Below are 14,870 nucleotides of genomic sequence, written 5' to 3'. Positions count from 1 at the left end.
GCCGGACATGCTGCGCCAGGTCAGCGCCGGTCAGCGCTCCAACTCGCGGAGAGCAAGAATGATGTGCATGCTTTCGCATTCACAACTCATAAGAAGTGCTAAGCAGCGGCGTAGACTTTCCAAAGTCCCGGGGGGAAGGGAGGGGGGGGGGCAGGCTTCTCAGCCTGCCCCCCCCCCCCCCCCTTTCTTCTGACCCAATTTTAGTATCTACAACACTTAGTTGAAGGCTGAATTCCGCCGCCTGGTGTGGCTGGAAATTGTCGAAAAGTTAGTTCTATCGCTTTGCCTAAATCGCGATCTCCTGTGCGATACCAGAGAACAGTGAACTTATATGTTGACCGACACAACGCGACTAAACTCTTCTTATTTTCAATGTTATAGTACATAATGTAGGTGGAAAGAAACCTTATTTTTGTTGCTGAAAGTTGAAGCGTGCTCATGCATCGATGTTTATACACGTTGAAACATGCTGATGCATCGGTGTTTATAAACGTTTTATTTTAGGATCCCATGCCGATGAGTGTGTCTTTTGTTGAGAACTGGAAACAGCAAAGTCGAGATGGACCTATTGCCGGAGTGAGTGGATCAATGATTGAACGGTTCGAAATCGATGCATGAGCATGTTTCAACTTTCAGCAACAGAAATTTAAGGTTTGTTTCCGACTATATTTTGTGCTAATTTTGAAAACACGGAGAATCTAGTCGCGCTGTGACGGTCAACATAGGTTCACGCCTCTATGGTATAACACAGGAGATCGCAATTCAGAAAAACCGATAGAACAAACTTTTCGACAATTCCTAGCCATACCTGGCGGCGGAAATGAGCCTTGAACTATGTGTTGTAGTTGATAAAATAGTCATTGTCAACACTTCAAAATATTAAGATAAATTCAGTTACAAAAAGTTAAAAACTGAAACAGCCATTAATCACGAGAAAACTTTCACGCACCTTGCGAGCGTCTCCCATGTTCACCAACGGTACAGCGTTAAGTGCGGTGCGCGCTCCATTCCCACAATGTTCCGAGCAGAGTCGAGAGTTTGGCTTTGGGGAAAAATCTTTTCGGTTTACGGACGCAACGCACTGCCGCTGGAGATCGGATGATAAATAGGGAGTTTTCGTAGACCGCGCTACCCCCTCCGCTAAGCCTTCCGCAACGAAGAAGTTGCTATTGCGCCTGCGCGCCGATAGCCTTGACTGTGGAGTTCCCGCTATTGTAGCGGATTGCGGAGGGCCTTGCGGAACGGCGAAAACGATCTACGAAAACTCCCTAATGCTCCAACTAGACACATTTGTGAAAAGTTTCAACACACTCCATTCATTAAATTAATCAAGCGTCTTTTTTTTACGCAAAAATATCTATTACAAATATACTCTATAAAGCCCGAAGTATATTTTTTTTACCTTACGATCGACCGCACCGTGCGCTATGAGCCACCTCAGTCAATCCGGCACTGTGCGCGCATCACGTTACATGGCGCCCCGCGTGTCGCTCTGGTCTCCGCTAGTCTCCGCACCCATGCACTCATGCGATATTGCGCGACATTGTACCAATAGGGGGTTTTCGTATATCGTTTCCGCCGTCCCGCAACGCCCTCCGCAACCCGCTATGATGCCCGGAACTCTACAGTCAAGGCCATGGGCGCGCAAGCGCAGTAGCGGCTTCTTCGTTGCGGAGGGCTTAGCGGAGGGGAAAACGCGGTCTACGAAAACTCCCTCTTGGATGGGTTCCGATGGTTCGCAGCGCCCGCTCTCCGGACGCTCGTTGAACACGGAAGAAATGATAGAAAGCTTTCGTAGTCCGCGTTTCCCTCTCCCCTAATCCTTCCGCAACGAAGAAGCCGCTGCTGCGCCTGCGCGCCGATAGCCTTGGCTGTACAGTTCCGGGTATCGCAGCCAGTTGAGGTGAGTTGCGGGTCGGCGAAAACGATCCACGAAAACTCCCTGATGACACACTTGGAACATGGGCGGACGGAGGGAGGCCTGTGTAGCTCCATTCTCCGGTCTCCTTAACGCTTTTTTGGCATCGGAAATCGTCACGAAAAAACAACAGCAAAGAAAACTCGCCAACACTCGAGATTGCTTCGCTTTCCTTCCGCTTTTATGACAGCCTCCTCAACCCGCCTCCGTGGCGCAATTGGTTAGCGCGTTCGGCTGTTAACCGAAAGGCTGGTGGTTCGAGTCCACCCGGTGGCGAAATTTTTTTTTTTTCTTTTACAGCGGAGTTGTTAAGGGCTACGTTCCCCAGGGTCGTGTCCAACGGCAAAACAAATAATGACTCTGGACAGCTACCGCCATCTATGAGTGACGGCAGCAACCAGGCTGGTTGCCGCCTTCGCTCATAGGTGGCGGCAGCGGGAGCGGAACGAGCGGCAATGTGCGCAGCAGCGAGAATGGTTCCGCAACCGCCGCGAAACCGCTATCAGGGAGTTTTCGTAGACCGCGCTGCCCCCTCCGCTAAGCGTTCCGCAACGAAGAAGTCGCTACTGCGCCTGCGCGCCGATAGCCTTGACTGTGGAGTTTCCGCTATCGCAGCGGGTTGCGGAGGGCCTTGCGGGACGGCGAAAACGATCTACGAAAACTCCCTATCGACTGAAGTTCCACTGCGCCGAGCGCTTAAGATTCCCTTGCGAACGAAGAACAGATCACTCGCATGGAAAGCGACCATTGAAAGCAGAAGCGACAGCTTCGCTGCACTTCCTTTTTCACCAGCGTGGAAATGCTGAAAGTTTTTTTTTTCAACACTATTGTAGTTTTTTTTTATGGATCATAAAAGTGCATTAAAGGGACACTGACAGGGTATTTATGCTCGCCGAGGTTGTTAGTTGTACGTGACATATGAGGGCTCAACTACCCAGAACAGAATTTGCGGCTCGAAATTCGGTTTCTTTCCGCCCGAAAACCGCCGATCAAGAACTGGCCGGTTCGAGTCTCGCTCACTCTCTTTTCCGCGGTCACGGGCCATTTTCTAAGGTATCGATGCGACCACCAAATTTAATCAAAGTCGTGGGTCACTGAAGGCACACACTCAATATTAAAAATAGAAAAAAATATGAAACCCATTTTTTGTGGCTTCTAAAAAGCTGCAAATACGTTGATTGAAAAAAAAAGTTCCACAGACAACCGGAAGCATTCTGTGCGCTCGTCGTTTCGCGTATCGTGGGACTCGCGGGGACGGCGATGGCAGCGGACGACGGGCGTGGGACCTCTATTTCAGAACTGTCGTTCGCGGTACCGGCGAATTCTGTCTACCGTTAAAAGAGAAATTTGGGACTGATCAAAAGAATTGGTATTCATCCCGTACGACACGCCCGGCCAACAAGCCGATTTGCACGAAGACGTCGCCGAGCCTTCGCTCCCTTCTCGTGGCTGAAGACAACGCTCGCGCAAACGTCAAGCACGACGTGTCTACTTCGAGTTGAATATGCACGCGTACGATTTCTTTACTAGGTGCGAATGTCCCCAAAGCGTGGTGCTTCCCGACTTCGACCCGGGAGTGCTTTTGCTAAAGAAAAATCGACAGCAAACTTTCAAACTTACAGTTTACCGGCTGAAGTATTATAAAGGAAAGAGATCCACCAGAAACGAGATTCCCCAGTAGCTCAGTGGGAAAGACGTCCGCTTCACACACCGAAGGTCCGGGTTCGATCCCCCGTGATTTTTTTTTTTTTTTTTGCAAACAATTTTTGATGTTTACATATCTTTTTCTTTTTTTTTTTTTACAATCATCACTGAAGAAACAAACAAAAAAAATAACAAACAACTGTTGTGGACGATACTTCGCTGAATTAAACGGTATGGGATTTTCGTTTTGACACCTGCGAACTCAATGTAATCACTTTCCACAAAGTGCAAGGAGCATATAAATCAGGTAGCGTCCGTTTTTCGAGGTGCCCGTAAATGTTCTACAGGAATTGCAGCCAGCCATTGGTCCCGATCCCGTTGATCTTTCGAGAATGCCACTTTTTTTCGGATGCAGGACATGTGAGCCAGCTCTTCACGCAACATCTTGGGTTTATTCTTTTCGGAGCCGATCATGGAAATTCACCACGGGCACTCACTACTCATCTCTAACTCCTCAATGTACAAAACAACTCATCTTGGAGTACATAACAACGAGCGGAACAAACATAACTGCAAAAGAATGGCACGGCAAGCAGTTCCCGCACGCCGCATGTCGTGTCGTCTGCTACCGGAGAGGAGAAAAACAAAAAAAAAAAAGCACGGTCGGGTGTAGCCACGTGACTTCCGCCAGTCACTCTTTTCTCTCCACTTCTCCGACCTCCGTCGGGTTTCGGTTTCGGTTTCGAGCAGTTGCGTCTTTTGGCTTTATTAAAGAAATACGCTACTCTGTTGCAAAATATTAATTGGGTAGTCCTCCGACACCATAATGAAGCGCCTGGCAAAAAATAAAAAAAATTTTTTGGGGGGTGTCAGTGTCCCTTTAAGGTACTAACGATATTATCTCATTAGCATTGAAGTGTAGAGGAAGTTCTTTCGCATTCTTATGTTGCAACAGACTGTCTGTCGTGCCTGCCGAATGGATTCAACCATATTTGGATTATTGACAAATATTTCTTTTTTTGTGTGTGTAATCCCAAATTAAGTTTAGGACAAAGGCGCAGCTAGTGCATCTGTTTTGTAAAATCATGAAAAGTGAACCTGACCATTAATCAAAAGATTCAAAGAGTTATCAGAAGCTTGTAAAGAATTACAATAGAGAGTTCAATCTTTTCCAGGTCAGAGAGAAAATAAATTGCTCAGGACTGAAAGCAGCACTCATTTAAAGAAAACTTTGTAAAACGGGAAGAGATAGAAAATTATTCCGATTTTTTTTCGCGCATTGTGTGTTTTAACTGGCCAATAAAATTCCTTAACGCCGTGCTGATAGTTTTTATGATTTTTACTTGATTTGTTTATATTAGTCTCTAAAAGTTCTAAAAGTTTTGTCTAAAATACGCTTTTCGTTTGCTATCTTTATAAAAAAATTTACGACTAAATATACTTTCGTAGTGAATTAATACGGTACCCAGAAATTTATATATATATATATATATATATATATATATATATGTGAACGAATATGTGCAGATGATTGAACCGTACTTAATCCAATCAATCAATGAATCAAAGTTTTCAGGAACCCGCCGAAAGCCAAAAATCGGCGGAGCCAGGATTTGAACTCTGGGCCTCCCAATGTCCGGTCGGGTGTGCTAACCTCTACACTACTCCACCTTGGCTTTCTGGCGTTTCCTATCTGTCTTATTAAGGCGCAAGAAACGAAATGTATCCAATCAGAGGTGTTCTGGAAACACACGCCGCCGCGTGGAACGCGGTACGACGTTTAGTGTCACGTGGTACGTGCTCGTTTATGCTCCAGAAATCCTCCCACTGTTTGTCTCGTCCCGCGTACTTGTAGTATTCTTTGTTTCTGAGCTTTAGAGATACGGTATCATCATCATCTGCGAGAATCAAGAGCCACGTTATTCAATATACTACAAGGGCACTTCACACCATCGTACGTGGTCTCCGAGGGTGATATGAACGAATATGTGCAGATGATTGAACCTTACTTAATTCAATGAATCAAAGAATCAAAGTTTTCAGGAACCCGTCGAAAGCCAAAAATCGGCGGAGCCAGGATTTGAACTCTGGGCCTCCCAATGTCCGGTCGGGTGTGCTAACCTCTACACTACTCCACCTTGGCTTTCTGGCGTTTCCTATCTGTCTTATTAATGCGCAAGAAACGAAATGTATCCAATCAGAGGTGTTCTGGAAACACACGCCGCCGCGTGGAACGCGGTACGACGTTTAGTGTCACGTGGTACGTGCTCGTTTATGCTCCAGAAATCCTCCCACTGTTTGTCTCGTCCCGCGTACTTGTAGTATTCTTTGTTTCTGAGCTTTAGAGATACGGTATCATCATCATCTGCGAGGATCAAGAGCCACGTTATTGAATATACTACAAGGGCACTTCACACCATCGTACGTGGTCTCCGAGGGTGATATGAACGAATATGTGCAGATGATTGAACCGTACTTAATTCAATGAATCAAAGAATCAAAGATTTCAGGAACCCGTCGAAAGCCAAAAATCGGCGGAGCCAGGATTTGAACTCTGGGCCTCCCAACGTCCGGTCGGGTGTGCTAACCTCTACACTGCTCCACCTTGGCTTTCTGGCGTTTCCTATCTGTCTTATTAATGCGCAAGAAACGAAATGTATCCAATCAGAGGTGTTCTGGAAACACACGCCGCCGCGTGGAACGCGGTACGACGTTTAGTGTCACGTGGTACGTGCTCGTTTATGCTCCAGAAATCCTCCCACTGTTTGTCTCGTCCCGCGTACTTGTAGTATTCTTTGTTTATGAGCTTTAGAGACACGGTATCATCATCATCTGCGAGGATCAAGAGCCACGTTATTGAATATACTACAAGGGCACTTCACACCATCGTACGTGGTCTCCGAGGGTGATATGAACGAATATGTGCAGATGATTGAACCGTACTTAATTCAATGAATCAAAGAATCAAAGTTTTCAGGAACCCGTCGAAAGCCAAAAATCGGCGGAGCCAGGATTTGAACTCTGGGCCTCCCAATGTCCGGTCGGGTGTGCTAACCTCTACACTACTCCACCTTGGCTTTCTGGCGTTTCCTATCTGTCTTATTAATGCGCAAGAAACGAAATGTATCCAATCAGAGGTGTTCTGGAAACACACGCCGCCGCGTGGAACGCGGTACGACGTTTAGTGTCACGTGGTACGTGCTCGTTTATGCTCCAGAAATCCTCCCACTGTTTGTCTCGTCCCGCGTACTTGTAGTATTCTTTGTTTATGAGCTTTAGAGACACGGTATCATCATCATCTGCGAGGATCAAGAGCCACGTTATTGAATATACTACAAGGGCACTTCACACCATCGTACGTGGTCTCCGAGGGTGATATGAACGAATATGTGCAGATGATTGAACCGTACTTAATTCAATGAATCAAAGAATCAAAGTTTTCAGGAACCCGCCAAAAGCCAAAAATCGCCGGAGCCAGGATTTGAACTCTGGGCCTCCCAATGTCCGGTCGGGTGTGCTAACCTCTACACTACTCCACCTTGGCTTTCTGGCGTTTCCTATCTGTCTTATTAATGCGCAAGAAACAAAATGTATCCAATCAGAGGTGTTCTGGAAACACACGCCGCCGCGTGGAACGCGGTACGACGTTTAGTGTCACGTGGTACGTGCTCGTTTATGCTCCAGAAATCCTCCCACTGTTTGTCTCGTCCCGCGTACTTGTAGTATTCTTTGTTTCTGAGCTTTAGAGATACGGTATCATCATCATCTGCGAGAATCAAGAGCCACGTTATTGAATATACTACAAGGGCACTTCACACCATCGTACGTGGTCTCCGAGGGTGATATGAACGAATATGTGCAGATGATTGAACCGTACTTAATTCAATGAATCAAAGAATCAAAGTTTTCAGGAACCCGTCGAAAGCCAAAAATCGGCGGAGCCAGGATTTGAACTCTGGGCCTCCCAATGTCCGGTCGGGTGTGCTAACCTCTACACTACTCCACCTTGGCTTTCTGGCGTTTCCTATCTGTCTTATTAATGCGCAAGAAACGAAATGTATCCAATCAGAGGTGTTCTGGAAACACACGCCGCCGCGTGGAACGCGGTACGACGTTTAGTGTCACGTGGTACGTGCTCGTTTATGCTCCAGAAATCCTCCCACTGTTTGTCTCGTCCCGCGTACTTGTAGTATTCTTTGTTTATGAGCTTTAGAGACACGGTATCATCATCATCTGCGAGGATCAAGAGCCACGTTATTGAATATACTACAAGGGCACTTCACACCATCGTACGTGGTCTCCGAGGGTGATATGAACGAATATGTGCAGATGATTGAACCGTACTTAATTCAATGAATCAAAGAATCAAAGTTTTCAGGAACCCGTCGAAAGCCAAAAATCGGCGGAGCCAGGATTTGAACTCTGGGCCTCCCAATGTCCGGTCGGGTGTGCTAACCTCTACACTACTCCACCTTGGCTTTCTGGCGTTTCCTATCTGTCTTATTAATGCGCAAGAAACGAAATGTATCCAATCAGAGGTGTTCTGGAAACACACGCCGCCGCGTGGAACGCGGTACGACGTTTAGTGTCACGTGGTACGTGCTCGTTTATGCTCCAGAAATCCTCCCACTGTTTGTCTCGTCCCGCGTACTTGTAGTATTCTTTGTTTCTGAGCTTTAGAGATACGGTATCATCATCATCTGCGAGAATCAAGAGCCACGTTATTAAATATACTACAAGGGCACTTCACACCATCGTACGTGGTCTCCGAGGGTGATATGAACGAATATATGCAGATGATTGAACCGTACTTAATTCAATGAATCAAAGAATCAAAGTTTTCAGGAACCCGTCGAAAGCCAAAAATCGGCGGAGCCAGGATTTGAACTCTGGGCCTCCCAATGTCCGGTCGGGTGTGCTAACCTCTACACTACTCCACCTTGGCTTTCTGGCGTTTCCTATCTGTCTTATTAATGCACAAGAAACGAAATGTATCCAATCAGAGGTGTTCTGGAAACACACGCGGCCGCGTGGAACGCGGTACGACGTTTAGTGTCACGTGGTACGTGCTCGTTTATGCTCCAGAAATCCTCCCACTGTTTGTCTCGTCCCGCGTACTTGTAGTATTCTTTGTTTATGAGCTTTAGAGACACGGTATCATCATCATCTGCGAGGATCAAGAGCCACGTTATTGAATATACTACAAGGGCACTTCACACCATCGTACGTGGTCTCCGAGGGTGATATGAACGAATATGTGCAGATGATTGAACCGTACTTAATCCAATCAATCAATGAATCAAAGTTTTCAGGAACCCGCCAAAAGCCAAAAATCGGCGGAGCCAGGATTTGAACTCTGGGCCTCCCAATGTCCGGTCGGGTGTGCTAACCTCTACACTACTCCACCTTGGCTTTCTGGCGTTTCCTATCTGTCTTATTAATGCGCAAGAAACGAAATGTATCCAATCAGAGGTGTTCTGGAAACACACGCCGCCGCGTGGAACGCGGTACGATGTTTAGTGTCACGTGGTACGTGCTCGTTTATGCTCCAGAAATCCTCCCACTGTTTGTCTCGTCCCGCGTACTTGTAGTATTCTTTGTTTATGAGCTTTAGAGACACGGTATCATCATCATCTGCGAGGATCAAGAGCCACGTTATTAAATATACTACAAGGGCACTTCACACCATCGTACGTGGTCTCCGAGGGTGATATGAACGAATATATGCAGATGATTGAACCGTACTTAATCCAATCAATCAATGAATCAAAGTTTTCAGGAACCCGCCGAAAGCCAAAAATCGGCGGAGCCAGGATTTGAACTCTGGGCCTCCCAATGTCCGGTCGGGTGTGCTAACCTCTACACTACTCCACCTTGGCTTTCTGGCGTTTCCTATCTGTCTTATTAATGCGCAAGAAACGAAATGTATCCAATCAGAGGTGTTCTGGAAACACACGCCGCCGCGTGGAACGCGGTACGATGTTTAGTGTCACGTGGTACGTGCTCGTTTATGCTCCAGAAATCCTCCCACTGTTTGTCTCGTCCCGCGTACTTGTAGTATTCTTTGTTTATGAGCTTTAGAGACACGGTATCATCATCATCTGCGAGGATCAAGAGCCACGTTATTGAATATACTACAAGGGCACTTCACACCATCGTACGTGGTCTCCGAGGGTGATATGAACGAATATGTGCAGATGATTGAACCGTACTTAATCCAATCAATCAATGAATCAAAGTTTTCAGGAACCCGCCGAAAGCCAAAAATCGGCGGAGCCAGGATTTGAACTCTGGGCCTCCCAATGTCCGGTCGGGTGTGCTAACCTCTACACTACTCCACCTTGGCTTTCTGGCGTTTCCTATCTGTCTTATTAATGCGCAAGAAACGAAATGTATCCAATCAGAGGTGTTCTGGAAACACACGCCGCCGCGTGGAACGCGGCACGACGTTTAGTGTCACGTGGTACGTGCTCGTTTATGCTCCAGAAATCCTCCCACTGTTTGTCTCGTCCCGCGTACTTGTAGTATTCTTTGTTTATGAGCTTTAGAGACACGGTATCATCATCATCTGCGAGGATCAAGAGCCACGTTATTGAATATACTACAAGGGCACTTCACACCATCGTACGTGGTCTCCGAGGGTGATATGAACGAATATGTGCAGATGATTGAACCGTACTTAATTCAATGAATCAAAGAATCAAAGTTTTCAGGAACCCGCCGAAAGCCAAAAATCGGTGGAGCCAGGATTTGAACTCTGGGCCTCCCAATGTCCGGTCGGGTGTGCTAACCTCTACACTACTCCACCTTGGCTTTCTGGCGTTTCCTATCTGTCTTATTAATGCGCAAGAAACGAAATGTATCCAATCAGAGGTGTTCTGGAAACACACGCCGCCGCGTGGAACGCGGTACGACGTTTAGTGTCACGTGGTACGTGCTCGTTTATGCTCCAGAAATCCTCCCACTGTTTGTCTCGTCCCGCGTACTTGTAGTATTCTTTGTTTCTGAGCTTTAGAGATACGGTATCATCATCATCTGCGAGAATCAAGAGCCACGTTATTGAATATACTACAAGGGCACTTCACACCATCGTACGTGGTCTCCGAGGGTGATATGAACGAATATGTGCAGATGATTGAACCGTACTTAATTCAATGAAGCAAAGAATCAAAGTTTTCAGGAACCCGCCGAAAGCCAAAAATCGGCAGCCAGGATTTGAACTCTGGGCCTCCCAATGTCCGGTCGGGTGTGCTAACCTCTACACTACTCCGCCTTGGCTTTCTGGCGTTTCCTATCTGTCTTATTAATGCGCAAGAAACGAAATGTATCCAATCAGAGGTGTTCTGGAAACACACGCGGCCGCGTGGAACGCGGTACGACGTTTAGTGTCACGTGGTACGTGCTCGTTTATGCTCCAGAAATCCTCCCACTGTTTGTCTCGTCCCGCGTACTTGTAGTATTCTTTGTTTCTGAGCTTTAGAGATACGGTATCATCATCATCTGCGAGGATCAAGAGCCACGTTATTGAATATACTACAAGGGCACTTCACACCATCGTACGTGGTCTCCGAGGGTGATATGAACGAATATGTGCCGATGATTGAACCGTACTTAATTCAATGAAGCAAAGAATCAAAGTTTTCAGGAACCCGCCGAAAGCCAAAAATCGGCGGAGCCAGGATTTGAACTCTGGGCCTCCCAATGTCCGGTCGGGTGTGCTAACCTCTACACTACTCCACCTTGGCTTTCTGGCGTTTCCTATCTGTCTTATTAATGCACAAGAAACGAAATGTATCCAATCAGAGGTGTTCTGGAAACACACGCCGCCGCGTGGAACGCGGTACGACGTTTAGTGTCACGTGGTACGTGCTCGTTTATGCTCCAGAAATCCTCCCACTGTTTGTCTCGTCCCGCGTACTTGTAGTATTCTTTGTTTCTGAGCTTTAGAGGTACGGTATCATCATCATCTGCGAGGATCAAGAGCCACGTTATTAAATATACTACAAGGGCACTTCACACCATCGTACGTGGTCTCCGAGGGTGATATGAAGGAATATATGCAGATGATTGAACCGTACTTAATCCAATCAATCAATGAATCAAAGTTTTCAGGAACCCGCCGAAAGCCAAAAATCGGCGGAGCCAGGATTTGAACTCTGGGCCTCCCAATGTCCGGTCGGGTGTGCTAACCTCTACACTACTCCACCTTGGCTTTCTGGCGTTTCCTATCTGTCTTATTAATGCGCAAGAAACGAAATGTATCCAATCAGAGGTGTTCTGGAAACACACGCCGCCGCGTGGAACGCGGTACGATGTTTAGTGTCACGTGGTACGTGCTCGTTTATGCTCCAGAAATCCTCCCACTGTTTGTCTCGTCCCGCGTACTTGTAGTATTCTTTGTTTCTGAGCTTTAGAGGTACGGTATCATCATCATCTGCGAGGATCAAGAGCCACGTTATTAAATATACTACAAGGGCACTTCACACCATCGTACGTGGTCTCCGAGGGTGATATGAACGAATATATGCAGATGATTGAACCGTACTTAATCCAATCAATCAATGAATCAAAGTTTTCAGGAACCCGCCGAAAGCCAAAAATCGGCGGAGCCAGGATTTGAACTCTGGGCCTCCCAATGTCCGGTCGGGTGTGCTAACCTCTACACTACTCCACCTTGGCTTTCTGGCGTTTCCTATCTGTCTTATTAATGCGCAAGAAACGAAATGTATCCAATCAGAGGTGTTCTGGAAACACACGCGGCCGCGTGGAACGCGGTACGACGTTTAGTGTCACGTGGTACGTGCTCGTTTATGCTCCAGAAATCCTCCCACTGTTTGTCTCGTCCCGCGTACTTGTAGTATTCTTTGTTTCTGAGCTTTAGAGATACGGTATCATCATCATCTGCGAGAATCAAGAGCCACGTTATTGAATATACTACAAGGGCACTTCACACCATCGTACGTGGTCTCCGAGGGTGATATGAACGAATATGTGCAGATGATTGAACCGTACTTAATTCAATGAAGCAAAGAATCAAAGTTTTCAGGAACCCGGCGAAAGCCAAAAATCGGCAGCCAGGATTTGAACTCTGGGCCTCCCAATGTCCGGTCGGGTGTGCTAACCTCTACACTACTCCACCTTGGCTTTCTGGCGTTTCCTATCTGTCTTATTAATGCGCAAGAAACGAAATGTATCCAATCAGAGGTGTTCTGGAAACACACGCCGCCGCGTGGAACGCGGTACGACGTTTAGTGTCACGTGGTACGTGCTCGTTTATGCTCCAGAAATCCTCCCACTGTTTGTCTCGTCCCGCGTACTTGTAGTATTCTTTGTTTCTGAGCTTTAGAGGTACGGTATCATCATCATCTGCGAGGATCAAGAGCCACGTTATTGAATATACTACAAGGGCACTTCACACCATCGTACGTGGTCTCCGAGGGTGATATGAACGAATATGTGCAGATGATTGAACCGTACTTAATTCAATGAATCAAAGAATCAAAGTTTTCAGGAACCCGTCGAAAGCCAAAAATCGGCGGAGCCAGGATTTGAACTCTGGGCCTCCCAATGTCCGGTCGGGTGTGCTAACCTCTACACTACTCCACCTTGGCTTTCTGGCGTTTCCTATCTGGCTTATTAAGGCCACGGTCCCACTGAATGTGCCAGTTTAGGTACTTTTTGGCAGGTCATTACTCATCTCCTTTTAAATACTGTTTTGTGGAATTAATGTCATTCGAAAGGCAATGCAATCCTCTTTCATTTGATATTATGTATGTGTTGGTTTTTACTGTTCATGCGCGTTTGTAGCGTTGCGAATATGATGGCGCTGACCCTCACTTGCTCCGCTAGTTCATGTTTTATGAACGATCCATTAAAGATAGCACGGTTCCAATATAGCAGTTTTGTTAAGATGATGTCGGAGCAGAATGTAACGATACACTTTTTTGGTATTTGCACTACTTTGTTTTTTTCATCCCTCCAAATATTGCCCTAAAATTGACATTTTTCAGCACAAATATGTTTTTAATGACAAGCGCTAGGGCAATGAAATTAGCTACAGATGTAGTGCTTATAATTGGTAATATGCAGAAAAAAATGTAATGTTGTGTAAAATTTTTTTGTTTAGATATTTTATATCAAACGTTGCACTTTTTTGTGCTTCGAGTCATGGTACTTCAAATGCCGCCGAGGAAATAACTAAGCTATGATAAAATCGTTTATAACATTTAGAGCTACAATGGTTGCCCAAGAGGTGGACGATGGCTTTTTTTCATTTTCAAAGTCATAACGCTCCAGGAGCCCTTCAAACTTACCTGTGTTTGACGCATATCTGTTTTGGACATCAACCAAATTTATTGGCATTTAATAACGTTTATTGTTTGGAATACATATACATTGGGATGTATTAAATTTTCACAATGATCTTGCTTTGGTTTCTTAATAGGTGTAGAGCTTAGCTAATTTTAAAAACAATTAAAAACTGTTTGGGTGTTTTGTTGCGCTACTTGGTGGATGGCAGACAAACTGCTGATTTCTAGTGTTCAAAAAAATTCCGAGGGCGGCGTTGGCGTCTGTATCATCATCAATCTCCGTGTCTTTTTACCTTCACATTTAAAAAATATATTGGAAGATTTACTATCGATAAATGAATGGTTTAAGTACTGGGTCCGATTAATAAATCTAAGACAAATAATTACACACGTGTAGCGTGAAATAATGTGTTCATTATTCGATATGATTGAAATCAATAAAAAATAAAGACGAAGAGGAAAATAATACACCCGAGTTCACTTCATGTCTAGAGTCACTAAATGAGCTTTAAAGTATCGGCATTCCGTTCCCCAAAATTGTTTTGGGCGCCGTCATTTTGGGTCTTGTTCAGAGCAAACGCAACTGCCGATCGTCATGATCCAAAAGTACGACTTCCTCAGCATTAGATGCGGTGCTAGGAAGCTGATGCAATATTGCAATGCTCTGTCGCGGGTTGTTTAAACATTTGTGGGGTACGGAAAAGCGTGATTTTAGATAAAGCTTCAGTTAACTGGCAACCATGATTTTAAGCCACAATATGGCCAAGTGTCGTTACTCTGAACCGTAGCTAATATTGTCACGAATTAAGGCGACGAGAAGGCGAAACTTGAACTGAAAATAAAGGTTTAATGGGCGAACTTGTGCCAACCAAAAATAAGTAACGAAAGAGCGTCGAGGGAGCAGAAAAACAGGCGGCGACTCGGCGGCGAAACAGAAAGCGCGAGCGAGACTGAGACTGACTCGACAAGGTCGCGGGCAGTTGCTTATCTACCGTGCG

The 14,870-nt window shown here is 46.0% G+C and overlaps 1 protein-coding gene and 1 non-coding gene across 2 annotated transcripts in view; one reads left to right on the top strand and one right to left on the bottom strand.

Annotated features, from left to right (window-relative positions):
- Positions 1-14,870, bottom strand: part of LOC121835371 (alpha-(1,6)-fucosyltransferase-like) — a 115,295-nt gene that overhangs the window by 45,982 nt on the left and 54,443 nt on the right. The gene's annotated exons all lie outside the window — the stretch shown is intronic.
- On the top strand, positions 2,121-2,194 carry Trnan-guu. Its single transcript has one exon. It is a non-coding gene; the product is annotated as a tRNA-Asn (tRNA).

This window comes from Ixodes scapularis, unplaced genomic scaffold (genome assembly GCF_016920785.2).
Source record: "Ixodes scapularis isolate PalLabHiFi unplaced genomic scaffold, ASM1692078v2 PGA_scaffold0__279_contigs__length_252992795, whole genome shotgun sequence".
In the NCBI taxonomy this organism is placed as follows: Eukaryota; Metazoa; Arthropoda; class Arachnida; order Ixodida; family Ixodidae; genus Ixodes; species Ixodes scapularis.
This window is presented reverse-complemented; position numbering and strand designations above follow the sequence as displayed.